General features: G+C 42.9%; 1 protein-coding gene across 5 annotated transcripts in view; it reads left to right on the forward strand.

The window, feature by feature from the left end:
* FSTL4 (follistatin like 4) overlaps positions 1-23,278 on the forward strand; it is a 188,470-nt gene that overhangs the window by 16,492 nt on the left and 148,700 nt on the right. The gene's annotated exons all lie outside the window — the stretch shown is intronic.

The raw sequence follows: 23,278 nt of genomic DNA on the forward strand, positions 1-23,278 counted from the left end.
TTGGAGTGCTGGCAGAGGATCTGAACTCTGACCCTGGGAGCACTTTAGGGGTGGAAAAAAGGCTTGAACAAGGCTTTCAGTGCATTTATGTGCTTCAAGTTCCCCTCCCCACAGTGCAGTAATGTTGAACATGAATTTGCTGGTGCCCTGAGCTCAGGTCCTGCTCCTGCATACTCTTTTGCATTGGTGTTAGTAACTGGTTGCTTGCTGCTGTGAGCAACTCACTGGTGGTTCCTGGCAGCTGCCTAAGTTGCCCATCAAGGAGCTCCTTATGGTTACTTGGTTTTGATTTTGTTTAGGAGAAGTTTTCTGAAAGTTTTCATGCAGTTTTGTGTCATCTCTGTTGGTGTAATGTGAAGTGGGAGGCACTCTGCTGTTAAACAAATGAATGCTTTCCCTGTCTTTATTCAGTAACTACTTCTATTGCTTTGGGCGTCCTGTGTATCAGAAAGAGGTTGTAACTAGCACTGTTTCATTGTATAAAAGGAAAGGCCAGGTACAAGTGTAACTTGTCATCTGGGCAATGATTGGATTTCTGGTGTTTTTCAAGGTGGTCATGGCTCTCCAGGCCCGGGCTGTGCAGCCCAGTGAGGCTGAGACAGCAGAGGGACTTGAACAATTTAAATCATAGCAGTTGCTGTAGAAGAAATTTTGTTATCTCAGTTTTTTGGCACATGTATGTTTGACCAAACTTCTGCCAAATGATTTTCTATCACTTTTCTAATGAGGAAATTCTGTTTTGTCAGACTTCGGTCAGCCTCAATCTGAGGAGGGCTTTTGGGTTGTTGAAGTGGATCTAAGATGTAGAGAAACAGTTTTGCTTCCTGGATGTGGAGGCATTTATCTAACTGTGGAGTGTGTGGTGCAGCTCATTACTGATGTACAGACCGAGTCCAGCCTTGCTCTGGTGGGAAAAAAGGATTTAATGAACAAAATTTTGTGAAAGTACCGCAAGTCTGAGTTGAGATGTGATTCGGGTCTCCAAAGTCTACTTGCCATTGAAAGCATCCAGAACACCGGCGAATTCAAATAAGTTTTTGAATGTAATACTGAGTTTATGGGTCGTGCAGGTGCTTTGAAAATGCTCCTTGCGAGCAGTGATTGGATTTTAGTTCAGTGGCTCTAAACACTGAATTTCCAGGCTCAGGTGGATTTTTTTGTCTTCACAGAGTGGGCAAGGCTTGATTTCTGTTTGGAGGGTTTAATGCAGCAGTCTCTGAACAGAAGGCACTTCTTGAGGTTGGAACAAAAGCTTATTGTATTGAGTGTGTTTCTGCTGAAGGAATTATCTGTCAGGAGGCTTAGAGACAGGTGAGGAGGGGAGTGGAGGCAAGAGTGATAGCCAAGAAGTCTCCCTTTGGTGTGGTCTCAGAAATGAGGTGTCTGAAGGACTGCAGACTCCTTGGAATTCAGGAAGAAAATGCCAACATGGTAAGTAGACACTGGCCAGTAAAGCTGGTGGGTTTGCTGAGCTGCCTGGGGGTTTCTCAGCAATGATTAAGGATCGTCATCTCTGGAGTCAGTCCTCAGTAGTTCCTGTACAACAACCCAACAAGTCTCCTTCAGGAGCCTGATGAGCACTCGATGATTGCAGAACAGACATACTTAGGCCTAGAAAAAACAGGAGTGTTTAAAAATGAAAATAAAAATGCACACAATGTATTACAAATTTTGTTATATTATGTGATCTGATTTCTAAAATTGAGGCTTTTTTCTTTAGAGTAGTAATTGTTGAATTACTTGTTGTGAATTCTTTTCACTTGAGGAAACTAAAGAAGATCACGAGGTTTGAATGTTTCTTCTTGGAGAAGGTGGATGTTGTGAATGTCGTCCCCCATGCCCGGGGGAATATTTGGCTTTGTGGTTGAAAGCTGAAAAAATGAAACTTAAAAATATCAAACAGAAGTCACCTCAAATAAGAGCTGTAGCAAGCATATTCTATTTATTACATTTATTATTGCTTTAATGAAGTGATTGTGGAATTGTGCAAGGGCACTTTTAAACGTTTTTGCTGAAGTGCGGGGCAGGCCTGGCTTACACTTCTCAGATGTTTTTCCTTTTGGGCAAAAGGCTTGATTTCTTTAGATTGAAGGAGTTTCCTTCTTTCAAAGGAAACAAAGCCTTGGTTGCTGTCAAATGGTCTGTGGGTAAACACTGACTGTACTTATTTCTTTCAACAAATAGTTCGTTTAATAGGCATTTGATGGTCAGTTCTGCCTGGACTATAGGGTTGTATTTATTAGATGGAAGAAAGATGTGAAAACACTTTTTTTTCAGCTGTGGATAAGCCTATTTAAACTGGGATGCTTTTGGTTTCCAAAGTCAGGACTGCATATGCTGGAGAAATTTTGAGGCAGCTCCAAAGCCCATTACAATCGATGAATGGCTTCATCTGGCTTCTGTTGGCACAGGATCAAATATAATTAGATGAACTTTTAATTGCTGTGATATGGAGGGGAGATGCCTCCCTGGCTGCAGCTGGCAGACACCTTCCTCTGTGATGTATGAAGACTGATTTCTTTCTGAATTTAAGCAGCAGAGCTGGCAGATCTGTTTTGTTCCTGGGATGTCGAGCTGGTGTTTGGTTATTATCCTTTGAAACTAAAAATGCTCTGTGAACTGAAGAAACTCATTCTGGTAGCTGATTAGAAGCTGCAACAATATTTTTGTACTTCCCATTTAATCCCATCAAGTTGAAATTTTGCTCTCAGACACAACCCGGTGCAGTTTGCATCTGCATTATATTCCTGTAATGGAAAAAAGAACATGACACAAGACACAGGATTTTGTGATGCCTTCTTTAAAGAGAAAAACAAAACCCAGCATGTGGTTAATAAGCACAGGATTTGAATACCATTTTCTTGCTCTTATAAATTCAAGTTGGGGAGCAAGTTAGAGTAGTCAGGCTTTTCCAAACTGTCCAGCCTTCTCACATTTTCTATCTAAATACTTTCTAATTACTTACTCTGTACATCCACACAACTGTGCCTCCATGCAGTTCTTGCAGTAAAGATGCAGTATTGCCTCAAAATTCTTGCTTTCTGAATTATTCTCATCTCAATGCCTGCTGGCACTCTGAGTGTATGCTGAAGAGATGAGCTCCTTGCACTGGGAGGTGAGTGGGGGTGTGATCTGTCCTTCTGTCCAGGTGTGGATGTCTCTGATGTCAGATGTTTGCATTATTGCTGGTTTCCTGTAGCGTTCAAGAAAGGGAAATTGAGTAAAAATGTTAATAACCTGTATTTTCGTATCGGTTGTTGAGGATAGTGAAAAGGTGCAGGAGGACTGGTGGGACACAACAGGGCAAGAGCAGGGGTTGAAAGGAAAGCTGCAGTTCATGCTGGCCAGTGGATGATGCGCGTGTTTAGTGAAGGAGTGAGAAGAGCATTCAGCAGAAAACTGGGAGGCTAAGAAATTTATAGCAAAGCAGAAGTGCCAGACCAAGCTCCAAAGGGTTTACCTGTGAGCATTTGGCTTTACAATGGCTGGACTTAACTTTGGAGATAGAGATTGCACTGTGTAATGAGCAGATATGAACATATGATACTCGTTGGTTCGTGTTAAAGATGAAAATAACTTGTATAAAAGCCATGTACTTCCACATCTAATTCTGTGCATTCAGTAGAAGGGGCATCTGGTGGTTTTCCTGAATAATTAACCACATAAGGTCTAATTCTGTAACTTCTGGAGCTGACAAATGCTCCTACTGCTTTTGGCAGTGCAGGGCTAAAGGGTGCTCAGTACCCAGAATAAGTTTTATGCAGACTAGAACTGTACGACCATATGTGTGGGTAGTCACTAAGCAGAGAGCTAGATCTTCAGACACAAACAAGCAAAGCCATGCTGAATTTAATGGACCTCTCTCTCTTTTTACTAGCTGAGGATCTAGTCCAAACACGTAAAACTTTTAATTTGTTTTTATGTTGCTCACAATCATCCATTCAACAAATTAGTGTCAAAAGATGCTTTTTAAAGCATTCAGCCAAGAAATGTTCAAGCAGATTGCTTCCACTCTGTTTGTCCATATAATCTTAAATGAGATGTAACTCCAGGCTTATTCAAACAGATGACATCTAACTACCATAAAGACCTGAACTTTGGTTATCTTTTCAGCATTAAAAGGTTGAAGCCTTTTCTTTGAAGTAGTCACAAGCTCAGTATTGTGAAAGTCTTATATGTATTTTTATATATTTAATGGTACGGAATCATCATTGCTGCAGTGAATTACTGGTCACCATGAAGACTACAGAACAGAAAACGCAGAAGTTTTATTGAAAGTGCATCAGTTCAGCAGTGGTGGAGGATCCTGCCAATTGCTTAAGGAAAACTTCATGATTTGCCACCTTTGCCCTAGATGAAAAACTGAGTCACGGTTATAAAACAGTAATGCCCTTTAGAGATCCTATTGACTTCATCCTTTCCTTTTGCACACTGAAAATTTCCACCTATCCACGGAAGACAAAAGGCTCTCAAAACTTGGCAGGAGCAGCAAGTTTCTCTCCTCAGCCCCTTCAGGGGCACAGTGAAGCAATCAGCTGTAATTTCTTTTATAGTAAATCACCTATTAATTTCCCATCCCATTGTTCTCTTCCTACTGCTAGAGTCCAAGAAATCTCTGTTTCCTTATGTCTTGGTCAAACCTCCTGGAAATCAATAGCTGTGCTCCAAAAGATCTTGGCAGTCAGGTAATTCAAATGACATCTAGATTTGAAGGTACTACACAAATCTATATACCTTTGTGTGTATGCTATGTATGTATCAAGTTAGTATGTTCCAGTGGAGGCAGACTAACCCAAAGTGGGAGTAGAGGTTGGACAAAGTTCTTCACTCCCACATATGTCAGCATCAGTGTTTGATTATAATTTGTTATATTTTATGGCTGTAGGTGATGTGATTTAACAGAATAAAACCATGTGGAGGGAGAAGGACCCCAAATAGTTGACTCACTCACTGGTGTTTGCCACAGTAGTTAATAATCAGTGATATGAGTGGTCCCATACTGCCTTATTGTAGCTGTTGGCACTACGCGTGCATGGGGCTCTGAGCAAGGATGAGTGCATGCAAACACCATCAACATTCTGAACAAAACTGAGCCCCTTCCAGAGCTTGATCACTCTCCTTATAAAGAAATTCTTCTTAATATCCAATCTAAACTTCCTTTGGTGCTACCTAAAGCTGTAACCTTTTCCGACCACTTGTCACGTGAAAAAGACTGGAAGCTTCCTTGTTGTGACCTGGCTCCAGGTAGCCCAATTTCAGCAATCATTCCTTTCTAACTCCTGTTTTCTAGTTCCTTTGATGTTGTCACTCTCTTCTCTGCATGTTTAAAAAAACTCCCTAACCTTTTTGTCTCTGAGTCTGGCGCACTGTTTCATTTAGCAACCTGTGCACCTGTCCAAGGCACAGTCAGAGTGTGGGAGAATTGGGAGAATGCTGAGACAGTGTCAAATGCTTCACTAAAAACCAGGTAAACAGCATCTCCAGCCTTTCTTTCATTTACTAAGAAGGTCATCTTGTCATAGAAGGAGACCAGGTAAGCCAGGCAGGATGTGCCTTTCATAACCCTGTGCTGTCTGCAGCTGATCACTCAATTGTCATCCCACAGCACAGAGAGGACAATTGAAATGATCTGCTCTATAATCTTCCCTGGTACTGAGGTCGGACTGACAGCCTGTAATTCTCTGGATCCTCCTTCCTGCCCTTTTTGTGGATTGCAGTTGCATTCCCTGATCTCTGTTCCCAGCCCTCCCCTGTTAGACAGGGCTGCTGGTAAATCACTGAAGTCAAATACAGTTGTTTCACAGCCCAGTGCATGATGTGGAAGCCTCTCCTATTGAGAGGGCTTGCAAACAATATTGAAAGGTGCATATTTGCTGGAAACCCCGAGTTGCCAGACCACAATACAATAAACTGTTTTGTGAGGGTTAAAGAAAAATGAGCAGGTGTTTCCTGTAAAGGCAGCAGAGTGGAGCATGTAAATATTCAACTCTTTTATTCACTGTGTCTCAAACCATCGAAATAGCAGACTGCAGACTTACAGTCAGAGAGCCCAATGTCCAGGATTGCTTCTGGTCTCAATGAATTTAAGTTATGATTTGAAATATGCTGCTAGGCCACTTAATGTGCAAGAGCATGGTATATTTTCAGTTAGACTTATTAGGTATCAGCGTGCCATTTCTTCCTAAACTGAGCTTTTATCACAAGGCAGAGCAATTAAGCTTATATTCCAGGGCTTCAACTCGCTGCCCAAAGATGAGATAAATGAAGACAGAAATTGCCCCCTTCATGCTCTCTCAGTTCAAGCAGCCATCACCAGGTGGCTGTGGCCTTTGTCTGTGATTAAAGTGGTGTGCCAAGCATTCCTGGTTAGCCCAGCTGAAGCAGAGAGTGCTCATGCTGCCCTTCCATTGCCTGCTGGTGCTGTTGGACTCTGTCAGGGCAGTGACTACAAGGTGACCATTGGTGGCATTTGCAGTACATACCTGTGTGTCCAATGCCATCTTCCACTGTGTCAAATTCTCACCAAACCCAGGGCCAGGCTGGCTGGTACTGTAGCTAAGTCCTTGGGTGCTGCTGTAGGAAACACCCAATGAATGTGTTCTCAGGGGGCTCTGTTGTGTTGGTGAGTGTTTCTTTCAGACTGCACGTTTCCAAGCCAGATTTCAGCTCGGTGCTTAGTATGCCAGTATATTTTTAATAGGAAATTATGAGTCTGTAAAATGTTCCAGTTGTTCTTGGTGTTTGGAAAAGAACTCGTGTGCATAACGTGGTGCAGTTACTTTTCTAAAAGGGTTTTCATTGTGCACCTAACAGCACATTTACTGTATTTGGTAGACCAAAGTAGAGCTAGAATAGAATGAATAAGCCATTTTGGTCCATTGGGTAAACTCTGAATGTTAAAGCATTTGTAAATATGTATTTTGCCAGCAGAGCTGATTGGTGATTCTGAGTCTGCTCCAGTCTCTGAGACAAGTAATCAAGGTTTAATAGCCTTCCATAAATATTTCCTTGTTTGTCACAAGGCAGTAGTTATTTATCTATGCCATACTGCTTGTTTGCTGTTTGATGAGATCTGTAGGAGAATATGAGAGCAGTTTGTTGTTTTGCATACAACTGTAAGGCATTATAACCACTGAGAGCCGCTTCCTCTGTGGGATGAGGTATGAGGGGCAGGCTTCATTTCATTTGGAAACTGGGACTGTGGTCCTCACATCCCAGCCCCTTCTCCTCCCTTTTTTCACCCTTGCCTCTCAGAGGTGATTTGTCATCAGATCGCTCCTTTTAACCTCTCAGTTTTGGTGCGGTTAAAAAATGTGTCTTCCTTCTGACTTCGGGCTGCCCCTAGGGTATGGCATTCAGGAGAACTGAATCCCAGCCCAGCTGTCCTTACATAGAAAACTACTGGATGCTTCAGAAATCAAGCTACATATTCCACCAGCATGAAATCAGTGTGCGAAAAGTGATTCTGGACCTATAGGACCTATAGATTTCAGAGCCTGTTCCTTCAGAAGGGATAAGCTGCAGCCTGTTTTCTAATTTTATTCAGTGTATAGGTTCAGCTCTGCTGGGTTATCAGTGTCTGTAGCTGTAGTTTGTTGTATGGAATAGTTGGTAGAAAGACCACAGCTGAAACGCACCTCGTGCAGCCAGCAGATAATAGCTTGAAGTTATGCTCCTGCTTGGAGAATAAAAAGTGCAACAAGGAAAAAAGTGCCCTGTTCTCTATCTGCAGGATTGGAAGTTTTTCAAAATGTCACTTCTTACAAGATTTCAATTTAGCTTCTCACTGCAACCACAAAGCAAGTGGCAATAGTATGCAGTGACCCTTCATCTATTTGTTTTCCTGCTGCCATTGAAAGTCTCTGATGTAAGCTGCCTATCCTATGAATTTGCTTTACATATTTGTATGATTTAAACTCACTTTTTCTCAGAGCTACTAAAGCTGGATCTTTCATTATCCTTTGTAAGTTTCCTGTTTTGTTTTCCATTTGAGCAGTGTCTCAACTATGAGGGAAGTTCAGCAATAAAATGACTGACACAGGGGAAACACTAAATGGACTACATTATCCTTACTGTGCAACTGTACAGAAATGCTTTATGTCTCTATAACTGCTTCTGCCACTGCGACAGGGTAAGCTGCCATCATGGGCTGCAAAATGTTCATAGTGGTCTGTTGGTCTCAAAACCACTGCCAAGCCACTCCTTGCTGCTAGTCCCAACATGGGACATAATGAAAGGCATGCAGGTACCTTGAGCTATCCCTGAAGCCCTGACTGCTCTCAGTACTAAGCACCATCTTAGAGGAAAGTTTCATATGAAGATAGTGGTAAAGGAATGTGGAAAGCAGAAAGTCCCCTACTTCCTATTTGAAAGTAGAACGAAGGTCCCCACAAAGCTTGAAGGTTTGTATTTGGGCAGCATCTCTAAATGTATTCAAAACAGGTCACCTGGATTAGAGGCTTTGCTAAGCAAGCATTTCCTTAAGTCTGAGGTTGCAGTTGCCATTGGAATGTCCTAAAGTATCTCTGGAGAGTGTGGAAGTGCTGGGGAGCTGATCCAGCTCAGGGTGAGCTTTAAAAAGATTTCTTTCAGAATGCAGTACTTTTAAAAACAGCTCTTTACCACTTTTTAATGTTCACCTGATGCAAGTAGCATCATCAGAAAAAATCCTTGCTGATCTGTGTATCGGGGCTATAATTCACTCTTCAAAGGAAGTGTGCTCATCAGGGCATGTTTATCAGAGCTGAGCTGTACTGCAGCTGCTTAGATGACCCTGTCATCTTTCAGACATCTCTAACTGTGCACCTCTAGTATTTTAAAACAGAAGCAGTAATTAAAGTCCCCTGCCTTCTTCCTCACCCCTCTCCCATCCAGCAGGCAGGAGCTCTATGATTATTTCACAAGATGCTTGTTCACCAGAGGGGAAGAGTCTGGTCTTGCTGTGAGAGCAGCTCTGCATGCCATCCTTGTTGAATTTGTGCCCCAACACAGACTTTTGCCATGGTGTCTTTTTTCCCTGTTCATTTAGAAAGCCTGAAGCATTATTTTCAGCTCCTGCAGGTATCACAATTAATAGAATGAATGACATAACAGAAAGACATTTTGTTGTATTCGTTTAACAAAAAGAACGCAGGGGGAAGCATTAAAATTACCCAACTTATTTTCTTTTGTTTAGATAAACCAATATTGTCTCAGCACTCTAATGATGGCTCTCTCCCTTTTCAGAGCTTCCATTTCACTTTTGTGGTTTTGCAGCAATAAACTTCAAACTTCCTTTAAGCCAAACCTATTGGTATTTTTTTCAGAGGAATTCCCATGGGATAACAGGATTTCTGTCAACACAACAATATTGCTCCTTTCAGGAGATTGATTTAGAGCAGAGAGCAGAGCAAGGCGTTCCAGGGGGAGGCAGCACTGATGGGACACCATTATTGTCCCTGCCCTCTGTCACTGGGAACTGCATTGCACTTAATTGAGATCTTAACTCTTTCTTTGCACAAGCAAAATCTCCTCAGCAATGTGTAATTTGTGAAGTTACCTTATAGCTGCTGCAGCTTGTAGCTAAGCTCCCTGTGAGCAAGAATAAGGTAGAATTAATAGAACTATTAGTTTTTAAAGCTGAGACCCCGTGCTGACTTAAATACAAAGAAGTTCAGTTTTTTAAATTAATTTCCAATGAGAAGAGATGGGTTTAGATTTTGCTGCTTCATACAAAAATGAAGCTAAGCATAAAAGCTAAACACAGCAATAAGACTGGAGAGAATGGCCTCAAGTCACACCAGGTAGGTTTGGGTTGGATATCTGGGGAAAGGAAAAAGAAGTAAAGAGTGGTCAGTCAGTGGAATGGGCTGCCTGGGGAGGTGGTTGAGTCAGTGTTCATGGAGGTATTTGAGAAATGTTTGGATGTTGTACGAAGGGAAGATGTGCTGGGGGGAGATATTGATGGTAGGTGGATGGTTGGACTGGATGGTCTTGGAGGTCTTTTCCAACCTTGATGATGCTGTGATTCTGTAATTCACTGTATCTGTAGTGAGGCAAATTTCTCATTAATTATTGCTACAAATGCTGCTATGAAGATAAATGAGTTGTTCTCCACAAATATCACCTGTGGCAATATTTCCTTTTAACTTCTGGAAGCTTCCTGATGTCACCAGGGGCACCATCCATCTCCCTCAAGGCATTCCATATGGCAGAAGGATCTGAGGCTTCCATGAGCGTACCTTGGAGCTGCTGGGAATGTTCTATAAAGCCATAGGGTTGGGTTGCTTTAGACAGGGTTTGGTTAGTCCTTGCTGAGGACAAACATTTTCTTAAGATAAAAATCTGTATTCTCTGTGCCCATTCTGTATCAGGTGCTAGGATGTGGGAGTCAAGGCTTGTAGGGAGAACTCAGTATCTTTTATTATGCCAACTGAGATAGAAGGAAGCCAGGGGAACTTGAGTGCAGGAGTAGTCTGTCAGGTGTAGACATTAATGGCAATTGTCAGATATTGGATTGCAGCTCTTTATTCTTGAATGGAATTTGCTGATTTGTGTTACTGTAAACACATTCTGCTTTCTTTACTTGCTGTCAAAATCTAATTGTGTGCTTTCCAGCTATTAAGATAAAAATGGCCTTCAGGTCTCCCTTCTTTATCTCCTTTGTCTGAGTTACTTCTTTCTTTTTTGGCCAAAAACAAAATGACAGTTTTGACAGAGAATATTTAATATGATGCCAGCTACATGGAGGACTTTTAAATGTGTACGTATTTGTATTTTGTGTTTGTATGTTCTCTGACCTGGCAGCCAAGGCTTTAGGGGTGTTCTGTGGTGGTGGGACACAAGACAACATGGCTTACTGGGATGTGAACATCACCAAAGCTGATGTGATTTCCAAGATAAAAATCTACTTAAAACTAATTGTAATATTTAACTTCATAACACTAGCAAAATGTCAATCCTCTGTAACCTCCCAGCCATGATGTGCCTCTCCCTTGCAGGGCAGTAGCAAATCCTTCAGGTCCTGGTTAGCATTCAGCCTTAATACATAGCAGCTCGTGGCTGCTTGCTGGGGCACTCTGTGCTCCTTGCTGATCCCATCCCAACGACTCTGATAAGCTTCAAATAACGGTGTGCATACGTTAAAGAAGGAAGAAAGGCAAGATTAAGTTGCAGATTGTCCTCCAAAACTGTAGTGTAGCTTTTAGTGTTTTTTCTCTGTGGTTGGTGCCTTTTCTGTCATTTTTGGCTAGTCTTTTGTTGTTGTTGTATCTTTTAGGATTGAATGACTGGTGCACTGAGCCTGTGAGCTGTGCCCCTGCCCCTGGCACACTGTGTCTGTCAGGGAGTCGTGGTGCCTCTTTCAAAGGCTTTTGCAGAAGCACACCCAGGTGCTGCAGATCTGACTCTGTTGATGCCTGAGAGACTCCATCTATTCTGGTACTTCCAGTAGCAGAAGCAGAGCAGAGATTTATGAGAGTGGTTAAAAATACTCCTATTGATTCCTGGAGCTATATTAGTCTGAGTGATTTGGTACGCTTTGCTTTCTGTGTGCAAACCTCATTCGGTTGCTGTTCTGTGCCTTTGTCATGATTTCAGTGAGGCAAGTTTAAAGGGAAAGTAATATCCATTGATCTGATACCAGTTGTAAGAGGAAAAACAGGAGACAGCAGCAAGGAGGTACTGGTACCTCTGTCACTCTGGTGCTGTGATGCTTTATCCTGTATCAGCACTGTTTATGCTGAATACATGGATGCACTGGGTTTATGTTACAGCTAACCCCTATCCCTCGGTCTTCATTGAGTTAGAGACCCTGAAATGCATCTTGAGTGCTTGGAGCCTAATACCTCTAGCTGAGCCTGAGCTTCAGAAATAATTCAACTTCTATTCATGCAATTCTGAGAATAGTAGGAATTAATAGGAATTTCTTGTATCTTTGTTGGCTGCGTGCATGCTTTTGAATGAATTTCAGAGTTTTGTATTGAATTCGTATTGAATATGGCCTTTTTGTCCTAAAAGCCTCTGTATTATCTCCATTACAGCAAGTAACCTTTCTCTTTCTCATGTAGAAAGTGAGGATAACACCAAATAAACTTAGTAACATTGCGTGGGGTGGAGAAAGTATTTTGGTATCCTTAAAATAAAGCTGTTAGTGAAACTGTGTGCATGTGTGCCAGCAATACACTCTGCAGTAGAAGGCAACAGTGCTCTGTCTGGGTTCAGGAGATGACAATGAGTCAGCCACAGTAAGCTGCTAAAAATACCCACAGGTTGGAGACCTGGGCTCAGGGACTGGGCAGGGACAGTGGTTTGCTGAGCTCTTGTCCTTCACCCAGCAGAGCCCCTCTCCACAGTGCAGTTCCACCTTTTGTCTACAAGTGTTTCTGATGTTGCCTGATTATTCAGTGTAAAATTACAGGGAGGCATTAGGTTTTGGGAGCCTAATGAAAACTAAAAACGAGGCTGTTTATTTCTGGTCTCACGTATACAGCAGTGATGCTGGAGGAGGCTGGGGGTGAGCCGGGCTGATGGTGTGTGGAGCAGAGCTGTCTGCCCTGCAGGTCTGCCCTTGGCTGTGCTTGGTTTCCTGCAAATCTCAGCCCTTCAATAGTACTGGTTCCTGCCAGGCTAAGCACTGCAATGTTGCATCACGTGCAGGCAGGCAGCGAAAAACAATTCTTCAAGTCTTTGTGGATAGGGCTTTCAGGCTCTCTTATCTGGAAATAAATTTACTGGCTAAGGGCAAGTTGAATCAGATCCTCTTTGAAAGAAAAGCAGCAGAATGAAAAGGCTGCATGAGAGCCTACTTGATGGTGGGAAGGAAAACCCAACAGGAGGCGCAGGAGGGTCAGGAAGAGAGGCAGTTTCTGTGGTATGGCAATTAGAATGGGTGAGCAAAAGAGAATTGTTTTGAAGAAGACCCTAGCGCTGTGAAAGAAGAAAGCCCTGGGTCTGGTCTGCCTTGCTGATCTGAATCTTTTAAAATCAAATTAGTCATTCATGAAGGTGAGGCAGGGACTGCAGACCAAGAGCTGAACAGATGGATTTGCTTGCTGGAGAAGTTATTTACCGGGCAGCTGCTAATGCTTATTGGTGCTGCTATTTCTCCCATGTACGTTTTCAGAGCAGGTGGTTTTCCTGTTGATCTCTAAATGTTGCAAAGGAACTTGACATCCTTAGGTGTACTTGTCAGAGCAAATCTAAAGGGATACCCAGGGCATTTTAGCATTGGCGTGCTGCAGCAGTTGTTGAGGTCTCCTTTTAACACTGGAAGACTGCAGTGTGCTCTGGGTGCAGGGCATTAAACCCTCACTTCTGCACAGATATACTGACCTGCCCCAAAAAGCAGGGTCTCCTGCCTGTCACCACTGCATTGCTTTGGGCCAGACCTGCTTGTGGAGCCTTTCCTTTCTATGTTCTTCTTGCTGCCAGGCTCACCCTGCTCTGGTTCTGCTGGGAGCTGTGCACCTGGCTGTGTTTGCAAATTTGGCCTTTAGCTGCTTGGTCTCCCATCTCATTGACGGCTAGAGAGATCATGCAGAACATACAAAAGGATGCTGTGGTGTGCAATGAATAATTATTAAGTGCCTGGTTTGTGGCATTGCTTGAGCCAAGTTTGAGAGGCAGCCTTTGTGGTGGCCGTGTTACAGAGCCTCTTTTGGAGCAAGGGTGCGTGCAAAAGAGAAGTGGATGAAATTCAGTGCTCAGCAGTGCCTCCAGGAGCAGCACCTCCTGTCTGCTTTGCATCACTTTGCACCCTCCCAGCAGCAATTCCCACGTGGGGGTGAATGGCACCAAATGGAGGTGGAGTGTCGTCAGAGGAGAGCTCAGCTGTCAAAGTCAGTCTGACTTCTCTGTTTGCTGTGCTGAATTATTTTTGATAGACGTTTCTGTGACATGGCCGGCCTCAGATGACTTTCTGCTGTACCTTGTTGTGATACACAACTGCGTGATGGCTTCACACAGCCCTCTCTGGGGAAGGCTGTGCTTTACAGGGAGATGAGATTGCCAAGTCTGTGCTTACCTTCCTTAGAAAGGAGTCGGAACCATTTTAACAGCCCAAGGTAGCTGCTATGCTGATGTTTTGTAGCGTCTCCCTTAAATACACTTAATACTGTGGTATGGCAGTACTCTACAGCTGACACCTGCATGATCTCCTCAGTTTTATATTCCATTATTTCAGCTGATTTTTACTCATCCTGAAGGTTTTGGTTCAGGCTGAGAGGAAAATGTGTGTACCTGTGATACCAAGTCATGAAAGCAGCAGCTGTGTGTGTGTGTGCATGCGCTCCTGGGTGCCCACCTGTAGGAGATGGAGAGAAAGTGAAGCCTTTACAGACGTCTGTGAGCACTGGAGAGGGCGTGCGGAGCCTTGGGCAGGAATAGATCACAAATAGAGCTGCTTATCTAAAGCTTGTGAAGATCTTACCTCAAATAATCCATCCCACTCCGTCCTTCCTATCCTTCAGCTTCACAAAATGTATTTCACGTGGGCAGTGTCTCTGTGTTTGGGCCCATTATCTGGCTCCCAATAGCTGTTTATTCTTTCCAAGTACTCTACTACTGCTTGGATTTGATGCTTTTTTTGTATATACACAATCATTTTGCTGTTGTGCTGGCTGAGTGTCTGCAGATACAGGAGTGCCTCACCTCCCTGCCTTCCTATATGCCCCATCTCTTGCTGCTGTATTGATATTTCTGTACCTGGTGGGAAAATTAATTAAATTGTTCTCTATTTATGAACTACTTTATTGCTTTAATTATTTATTGCGAGTGCCGCTAATTTGGTTTAGGCAGTATTTAGTTCTGTTTCAGTAACTTTTCATTTTATAAACAAACTGCTGGTGCGAATTCATTGGCGTTAACAGCCTGTTATTGATTAGTTTGGCCTCACACTGTGATAAGGAAGAGTGGCTGTGTGAAACCTGAAGGTCGTGGTGTTAACAGCAAGTTAAAGTGTGGTTTTCTGGGAGTAATTCTTTGGAATATGCATAAGGGCTTGTGGTACTTATGGAAGGTTGAAGCCTCTCCACTATTTCTGTGGCTTGAGCTTGTCTGTACAGTAAGGAAGGAGGTAAAGGATGCAGCAGTCAGAAATCGCAGTGCATCCTTCTACTTTCACACCTCAATTGCAGCACTGAGGTGGTTTTTGCTGCAGAGGTTATTTGTGATCAGTTGTAACATCTGTAGTGGTGGGATGCAGCCCTGCCAGGCTGTGCATCCCTTATGGGCTGCTCTCTGTTCTGAAGAGCTTAATTCCAAACCCATTAAAACCGTAAGGAGGTTTCCTCTTTTGCTTGTACTCATTTCGTACAACATCTCCAGTAATGACTTGTGAGCCTTTCTCTGCAGCATTATATTCTGCTGACTGTTTGATTTTTTTTAAAAGCCTTGAGAACTCTGTCCTCATAACCAAGAGGTTAAATATTTTCTCTTCCAGCATCTCTGGTTACCTGCAGAAAGGCTCAAGGGCTATGCCTGCAAGTAGAAAATGAAGGTCTTGTTTGGACATCATAGTTCAAGGGCAGCTTGAAGAGTGTTTCTTGAAGGATTAGGGCTGATCCTTCTCTTCTGTTGCTACCAAAGTGGCATAACTTGCACGCAGTGCTTACATCAGCACAACTCTGGTTTTGGTGAGCTGTTGTAACCCAGGCTGTGCCCATGGGCAAAGGAACCAGCCTGCATTTAGAGGGCAGCATGGAGGCTGGTCCCAGTACTGCTCTGAGCTAAGAGGCTGTGGAGGAGAGCAGGAACTCCCTGCTTTGTCTTGGGGGTCTGCACACCCATCCCGTCATTTTCTGTCTTGGAATTCTTGTATGGAAGCATCAAGGGTGATGGGAGTTCTTTCTGTACTCTCCTCCTTCCTGACAAACGTCCTCCATTTATTCTGTGCTGTGGTGCCTTGTTTACAGCATGTGCAGCTGTATCAAACAGCTGCCACATCTCAAGGCAGAGGTAGCTGCCACGATCCTGGAGTGCCTGCATAAGCTCACGTTGAATCCCTAGGGACGAGGGGCTTTATTAAAAATGTAGGATCGTTATCACTAATCTTGAAAGTGGACCGATGCATTTAACATATATAATTATAAACTTCCAAACAAGATGATTTCATCTGGTGGAGCATCTGGGAATTGTTTTTTCATTATCACGTTTCAAAGAGTGAGAAATCTTTCTGTTCTCTCAGAGGATTTTATGGGATTAGTTGCTGCTGTTTGCTGTTGTGTATGTCTGCAAATGTTTGTATATCTATGCACGCCTCTGATTTATTCTGCATCCTTTTGAGAGGATTTTGTGGTGCCTTCTCTGGTGCTGTGCTGGGATGGTCCCTTTCCAATGGTGAGGAGAAAAGGAGCAGGCTTTCCTTGTGATTGCTTTGAGAAATGGTCTGACAACGTGTGCAGGAGTTTACTGATGCAGCAGAGCGCTTGCTGGCACAATCAATTTGGGAATAACCAAGGTGACTGAGAAAACGGCTTGATAAAATGATTTGCATGAGTGATATTTTCAGTGTGAAATGCAGTAGTAAACACACTGATCTGTTTTCATCCGAGTTGTCTGAGCACTCCTCTGAGCCCCTGGAATTGGGTCACTCTGTGATTCTGGCCACTCTTTCACAGGTGTAAAAAGAGGCCCCTGTGATGCTGCGGATTAAAATACTTTACTTTTGAAGGAAGTGCTTCCTGAGTAAGATTTTGAGATAGATGATACAGCCAAAAATCACTGCCAGTGTGTTTTTACCTGATAAGAACAGCTCATCTCGGTTCAGATTTTCAAAGTAAGGAGCTATTGGCATGATTGTTGACAATTGGTCTCAAACATTTCCAGTAAGGAAAGAGAGAATCTAGATATAAGTTAATAAGAACTTGATTTCATCTAACACCTTAATTCTCTTGCTCTGCCTAATCCTAACTTTCATAGGGAGGGTTCCCTGTTCTGGCAGTGCTGGGGGAAGTTGGCTGCAGTGGTCTGGAAATGTCGTCATAGACATTTGAAGTCCCATTCTTGGAGAAGAAATAAGGCAAACTGACGCAAGAAAGGGGGGAGAGCTCTTGTTTCTGATGCTTAGGAACCTGTAATCCAAAAAACACGGGTATTTTTACCATGCCACAGCCTAATGTAGGCCAGTGTTGGGTTTTTGAATGCACTGTTTTCTGTTAAAGGATGTTGGTAGTGTAGCAGCTAGAAATGCTGGTGAGTCAAGACAGGCTCTTAGCAGAAAGCAGAGGGGCAGGAATGGGGAGGAAAAGCTTGGGAAGGAGAGCAATTCATGGAAGAAGGCTTCTGTTGCAGGTGGGATCTAAGTTCCATGTGGTTGCAGATGCCCTTTTTAATCAGGATGCTCTGGGCAAGGGAGCTTTCCTGTTCCTTCTCCTGTTTCATGGTTTCACTTGATATCCAGGAAAGGTGCAGATCTTGGGCTGGGTTGGGGATGGGGTACAGAGCTGATGTGTCCATAGCTGGGAGGCAGCTGTCTGGAGCTGGAACAGGCAAGTGCTGGAAGCAACTTGTGCTGAAAATTGCTCAGGCTCCTATTGAGAAAGGATCATGGTAGATGTATCATTTTGTGCCAAAAGTGATGCTTTTCTGGCCAGCCAAGTATGTTTAAATTAGATCTGTGCATAAGGCACTTAAATCACAATCTTTTATAGGGTATTTTTAGAGTATTACAAGCTTTTTTTTTTTTTCCCTGTGATATTGCTTTCTGGTTTCCAGAGGCTAAGATAGGAGCTACTGATGGAGGAGCAGGCAGAGCAAGTTTGCTTGGGAATAAGGATACTCCAGAGAGTCTTAAAAGATAGAAGCTAAATGGGAAGCTTCTCCTTGTTGTTGCTGGGGAGGGAAGATGCATTGCGGCTGCCTGCCAAGGGCAGAAATGCAGCTCGCCCAGCAATCAGAGAAGCTGAGGGTTTATGGAAGCCCATGAACCATTCTGTACAGTGTTAGGAGTCAAAGGGTTTTGTAATGAGATTGCAGAGCGTTTTCGCTGGTGGCGGGCAGCTTGGAAGCAGTTACAAGTCAGCCTCTGAAAGGATCAAGCTAAGGAGGTTTTTCATTTGGAATTATTGTTCTTCTTGGGAAGAAATGCTACAGCACTGCAAGCTGAAGTATTGAGAGAGAAACTAGCACATCATTTGAGCAATGTGAGCACGTGATGGAGCTTTTTGCACGCATTGGAAAAATACTGAAGGGTTGCTGAATTTCAAAATCTTATCCAACGTGTGATTTTGGTATCTAAAGTTTTAATGATCCTCCCACAAGGAACGTAAGGGCAAAATAGAACCTTTTCTGTGGACTTGTAAAGCTTAATTATTTTACAAGAGTATGCTTAACTAATAGAATTAATTGACACCTGCAGCTGAACTGGCTAACACATTCTTTCCTCAGTGTTTAACAGCTAATTATAATATTTTGCAGTCTTCTAAGGCATTCCTGACTTTGTTCAGCCTTGGAGAAGCTCAGGGTTTCTTTTGTAGGAAGCGACCTATAACACAAGTGATTCCCAATGCCAAGTCTTCACTTCTAGTTGGAGATTCCCAAGTCCCACTTTGCTTTTCAGTTGCTCAACCTGACTGCGTTGTGACCCCATCCTCAGAGACCATCTTTCTCTGTGTCATCTGAGTTGGGCATCCAGCCCTCAGCCATTGTGGGCCCCAATGTCCCCATGTCACCTTGCCTGGCAGAGCCTCATGGCTCTGAGAGCTTCCTCCTTGTGCAGAGCCCAGTCTTGCAGCTCAGTCACGTATCCAGAAACCCTTTCAAATCATTTCAAAATCAGAATTCTAGGAGTGTGTGCAATGTGATTCCATGCTTTAACACTTCTTGAAGCAGAGGAACTCCTGTTATGCGTCTCTTTGCTTGTAAGCATTTCTATCAAGAGCATTTGAAATCATTGACTTAATTTCTTCTGTGCAGCTGAATGTCTCATAGAAGGAGTAAGAATGTTGCTGAAAATTCAAATAATGACTTTGGAAACCAATAGCAACATGAAATGAGCAGATCAGCAAGTCACTGCGGTCTCTGTATTCCATCAGAGGACAAAAGGTTTTAAAATACACCTTGCAAGGATGCCTGTAGTGATGCTTCACAGGGTAAGGGTCAGCAGAGAGCAAGGGAAGAGAAAGGAGCAGAGCGCTGCAATGCTGCATGAAGTATTTTCCATGCTTTTTTCATCTTTGTTGGCCAGAGTTGTGCAGGGCCCTCATCTCTGTGCTGCCCAGAGGGCAGCTCTTCCCCCCTCATTCACATGGAGTCAAATGCATTCAGGCTGGATGTGGATTTATACTGTTATACTTCCTCTACCTGTTCATCACTGTGCATACAAACGAACTTCTCACTTGGATGCCCCTCTTGATAACGATAAGCTTTTGTTTCCTGACACATAAAACAAGTGATTCAAGTTAGATTGTTTTGCACTTGTATGGTGTCTTGATTATAACTTTAAAAAATGATGGTTGATTAAAAAAAAAAAAAGAGAAATAAAAGGGGATATTAATTTTACTTGATCTGTAATATTGCAGCAGTAATGTCCAATCATTTGTAAGACACAAAGCTGTAAAATACATCCTGTGATGAGGCTATAGTACAACTAAGCATCATCGTAAATAACAAAACTCAACTATTCATAATAAGGTGTGATTGGAGTAAGTATGATGGGAGACATTTAATTAAAACTGAATGAAGGGGTGTTGTAAACATCACAACATTGCCACTGAAAACAGAAAATTAATGTGCTGGCAAACCAAACAGATAAGACTCTAAAATGCATCTATGGCGACGTCCTTTTGATGAATGTTTCAGTACCTCTGTGAATGCTTTCAGATTGATTCAAGGACATCCAAGTGCCACAATATCTTGTCCAGCCCCTCAGTCAAGGCTGCTGTCCTTATTTTTTCAGTCAAAACATTGCAAGAGTGTCTTCCATAAAGAGAAAACTGCCTAATACCCACAGCTCTATAAAGATGGGAATGCAATTTGCGTTTGAGGGATTGATGAGTGTGTTGTCACAGACGTCAAACTGTTCTGATCTTGGTAGCTCTAAATCTTTTTCTGTGGATTGTTTCTTTTCTCTTTGCTATTTTCAGTAAAAATGTCAAAACACATTTTAATTGATCCGCTGCTATTGTTCTGCTCCTTTCTCCTGTTTTCTGTGGAAAATGCTAGATCCTGAAAAGGGATGATTCAGCCTTCATCAGGGGGACAAAATGTTGTCTAGGATGCAATGGCTGCTAGAGACAAGACTTGGAGTAGCCAATAACATTCAGCCCAAAGCATCCTGCTGCTGCAGTGAAGATTTGTCTCATCCCCGCCACACAAAATTGCCATTCTGTTGCCTCCATTTAGATTCTCTCTTTTGTTAAAATATTATTTTTCAGGGGCAGTCCAATCATGCTCAGATTCCAGTTTTCCTGCAGGCCAGCTGTTTTTATCCTGTTGTTTGTAGTGTCACCACGGGGAAGCTGCTTGGGGTACAGTAGCAAGTCTGACTCTTGAATGCATCTATCTTTTAAAATACGAACAGTAGCAGCATCTTTGTTTGCCACCATCGATAACCAACATTTCTTGTTGCATACTGGAGAGGTAGGAGGGGTTAGCATCCATTGGAGGGATGTCAGAACCATGAACTTACAAGTTGGTAAGTAGCTTTGTGCTTCTGGAGGATATCCTCCACAAAGTGAGGTGGAGAGGAGTGGAGGTTAGAACACCAACTATGCTGCACAGACAGATGAAACCAGAGGCCATTAAGAGCCCTATCCATTGAAGTGTGCTTTGTGATAAAAGTACGTGACAATTGTTCACTGCAGGTCCCTGTGTGTGATGACATAAATGGAGCTTTGAATGGCACGGTGCAGCATTGATGGGTTCTCATGGTTTTGTCATGCTTTTTCTACTATTTCTGTTTTATGTTCAGTGGGAACAAGTCTCATCCTCTCTAGTCTTCCTATTTTTCATACATGAAACGTGCAGCACCCTGCCAGGGAGATGTCAGCACTGCACTGTACCAGAGTGAGTGCACTGAATAGTCCTGTGAAGCTTTGCATGCTCCATGGCACAGAGTTTTGCCCAGCAGTTCCTGTTCATGCTCTCTCTTCTTGCTGCTGCCCCAGAACTGGGCTGTGGGTGATGAGCACTGCTTGGACAGCAGGCACATGGAGCTCCTTGTGTTCCCCTTCCTTGTGTATTTAAATGAGCTGGGAGCAGAGCCCCCATGCTTGACATTTTATCAATACTGCCTTCATTAGAAGTTCACTTCTGTTCATTAAAGTTCTTCTTTTAGATGCAATTTGTCACTTCATTTCAAGTGAGAAGAAGGAGATCTGGGTGAGTGGGGTGGTTGTGTTATTTCTTGGAGTTGTAAATTGCTGAAGAAGTGGATGCTGCTGGCATGTTGTTTCACTTTCCCACTGCTGGGCTGGTTCAGGTCCAGATTAAAATCCTGCAGGTTAAGAACTCGGTGCAGTTCTGGCTGGTACCCACCAGCTGAGCTTGTAACCAGGGTTTCATCAAACCACAGCACTCTTCTGGGTTTTCTGCCCCTCCTGTCTGTGGTTTGGAGAAGCCAAGGGTCCGTCCATCGAGCCAGTCACCTCCCTTACTCTAATGTCCTAAATAAAAGTGCTGTGTGGTGTGCTGAATGACTTTGGGATGGGTAACCTTCATTCAGTGTCAAGGGATCTGTTTGTTACCAGCTACTTGATTTGCATCTGGTATTTTTTTCAAATACACAAAAGGAACAGTTTACAAATCAATACATATTTGCAGTGCTAGGTTTGCATAGAGGCAAGGATGGTTGGTTTTTTTTTCTTTTCTGGAACCTGGTGATTCCTAAAGTCTCTCTTCTAATTTGACCATAAATGTGATGACCTATGTGCCAATTAGAACCAATCATAACCAATAAGAAAACTTTCAGAAAATTATTCAGGCTCATGAAAGTGTTCAGAAGTATTCAAAATATTCTATATTTTTAGTTGTTTTTTTTTCCCTAAAACATACAACACTCAAGCTGAATGTGGGAATTTGGATGAAGCAATCTTACTAATTAAAACTCTGATATCTGCAGTGTTGTAAGATTTCCCAATTCGTGTAGAAACAGCATGATGGTTGTAGGATCATCACAAAAAAACAAAGCTTACATACCAGATTGAAATTGCTGGCCTGGCATGCTTGAAGGAAATGGTGCTGCTTTCTGCGCTTTGACTTGTATTTATGATGTTCTGATGGAAAGACTTGGTGGCTTCTTGGGAAACAGATGCAACGTTAATGTGACAATTAACCCAGTTGTTTTACCATGCAAAAAGGTGTAATTTTCCTCTTCATGAAAAATTAAGACCTGCTTTCATCATTTGGAAAGTGCAAAGCAGACTAATGAAGCAACGTTAGGACATGAATTCCAACATTCTTGGTGGGTAAACACACAGCATTGCTCTGCTTAGACCCAGAGGATCTAAATACAATCTTAAAACTGAAAACCACAGAAGAATTTGCAATTAAATTTGCAAACATGTTATGTCTGAAATGCATTTGAAAATGTGATGGTGTCATCCCTTGAAAATCTGTTGTTTATTAATGCATACAGTGTTTTTCCTCTTCTTTAGAGACAGCAACAGCTCTCCCAGTAGAGAAGCTGACATGGGGGATTTTTCCTTGTTAATAAGGTCAGAGATTCAAGATCTGAGTCAAGGTATTGATAGAGTGGTCGACAATGCTTGCAGAATCATGTCTGAATGCACCCTGCAGGAAGCACAGAGATGGTGACAGACTGCCAAGGAATAAGTCCTGGCTTACTGCACAGATCTGCCTGGTGAGAGCAGAGCTTGCTCCAGGGGCATCCCATGGGATAATGCAATATTGTGAGGTGATGGCTGGAGAAAAAGTTAATAGTGTTTTCATTCTGCAAGTTCAACTCCTGCTGTAGAACTGATAAGCATTGGAATTGTCCATACCTATCAGCATTTGGGGACTATCCCTCTTACAAATCCTTTCAGGAGATATAAAATTAGATATAAAATTAATCATAGAACAGCCTGGGTTGAAAAGGACCACAATGCTCATCTGGTTTCAACCCCCTGCTGTGTGCAGGTCACCAACCAGCAGCCCAGGCTGCCCAGAGCCACATCCAGCCTGGCCTTGAATGCCTGCAGGGATGTGGCATCCACAGCCTCCTTGGGCAACCTGTGCCAGTGCCTCACCACCTTCTGTGCGGAAAAACTTCCTCCCATATGCTGGCCTGCACCTTGCAGTAGCTCTGTGAATACCTTGTTGTTGTTGTTGGGGTTTTTTTGAGCACTAAGAGTTATGTCAA

This window comes from Lagopus muta, chromosome 14 (assembly GCF_023343835.1).
Source record: "Lagopus muta isolate bLagMut1 chromosome 14, bLagMut1 primary, whole genome shotgun sequence".
In the NCBI taxonomy this organism is placed as follows: Eukaryota; Metazoa; Chordata; class Aves; order Galliformes; family Phasianidae; genus Lagopus; species Lagopus muta.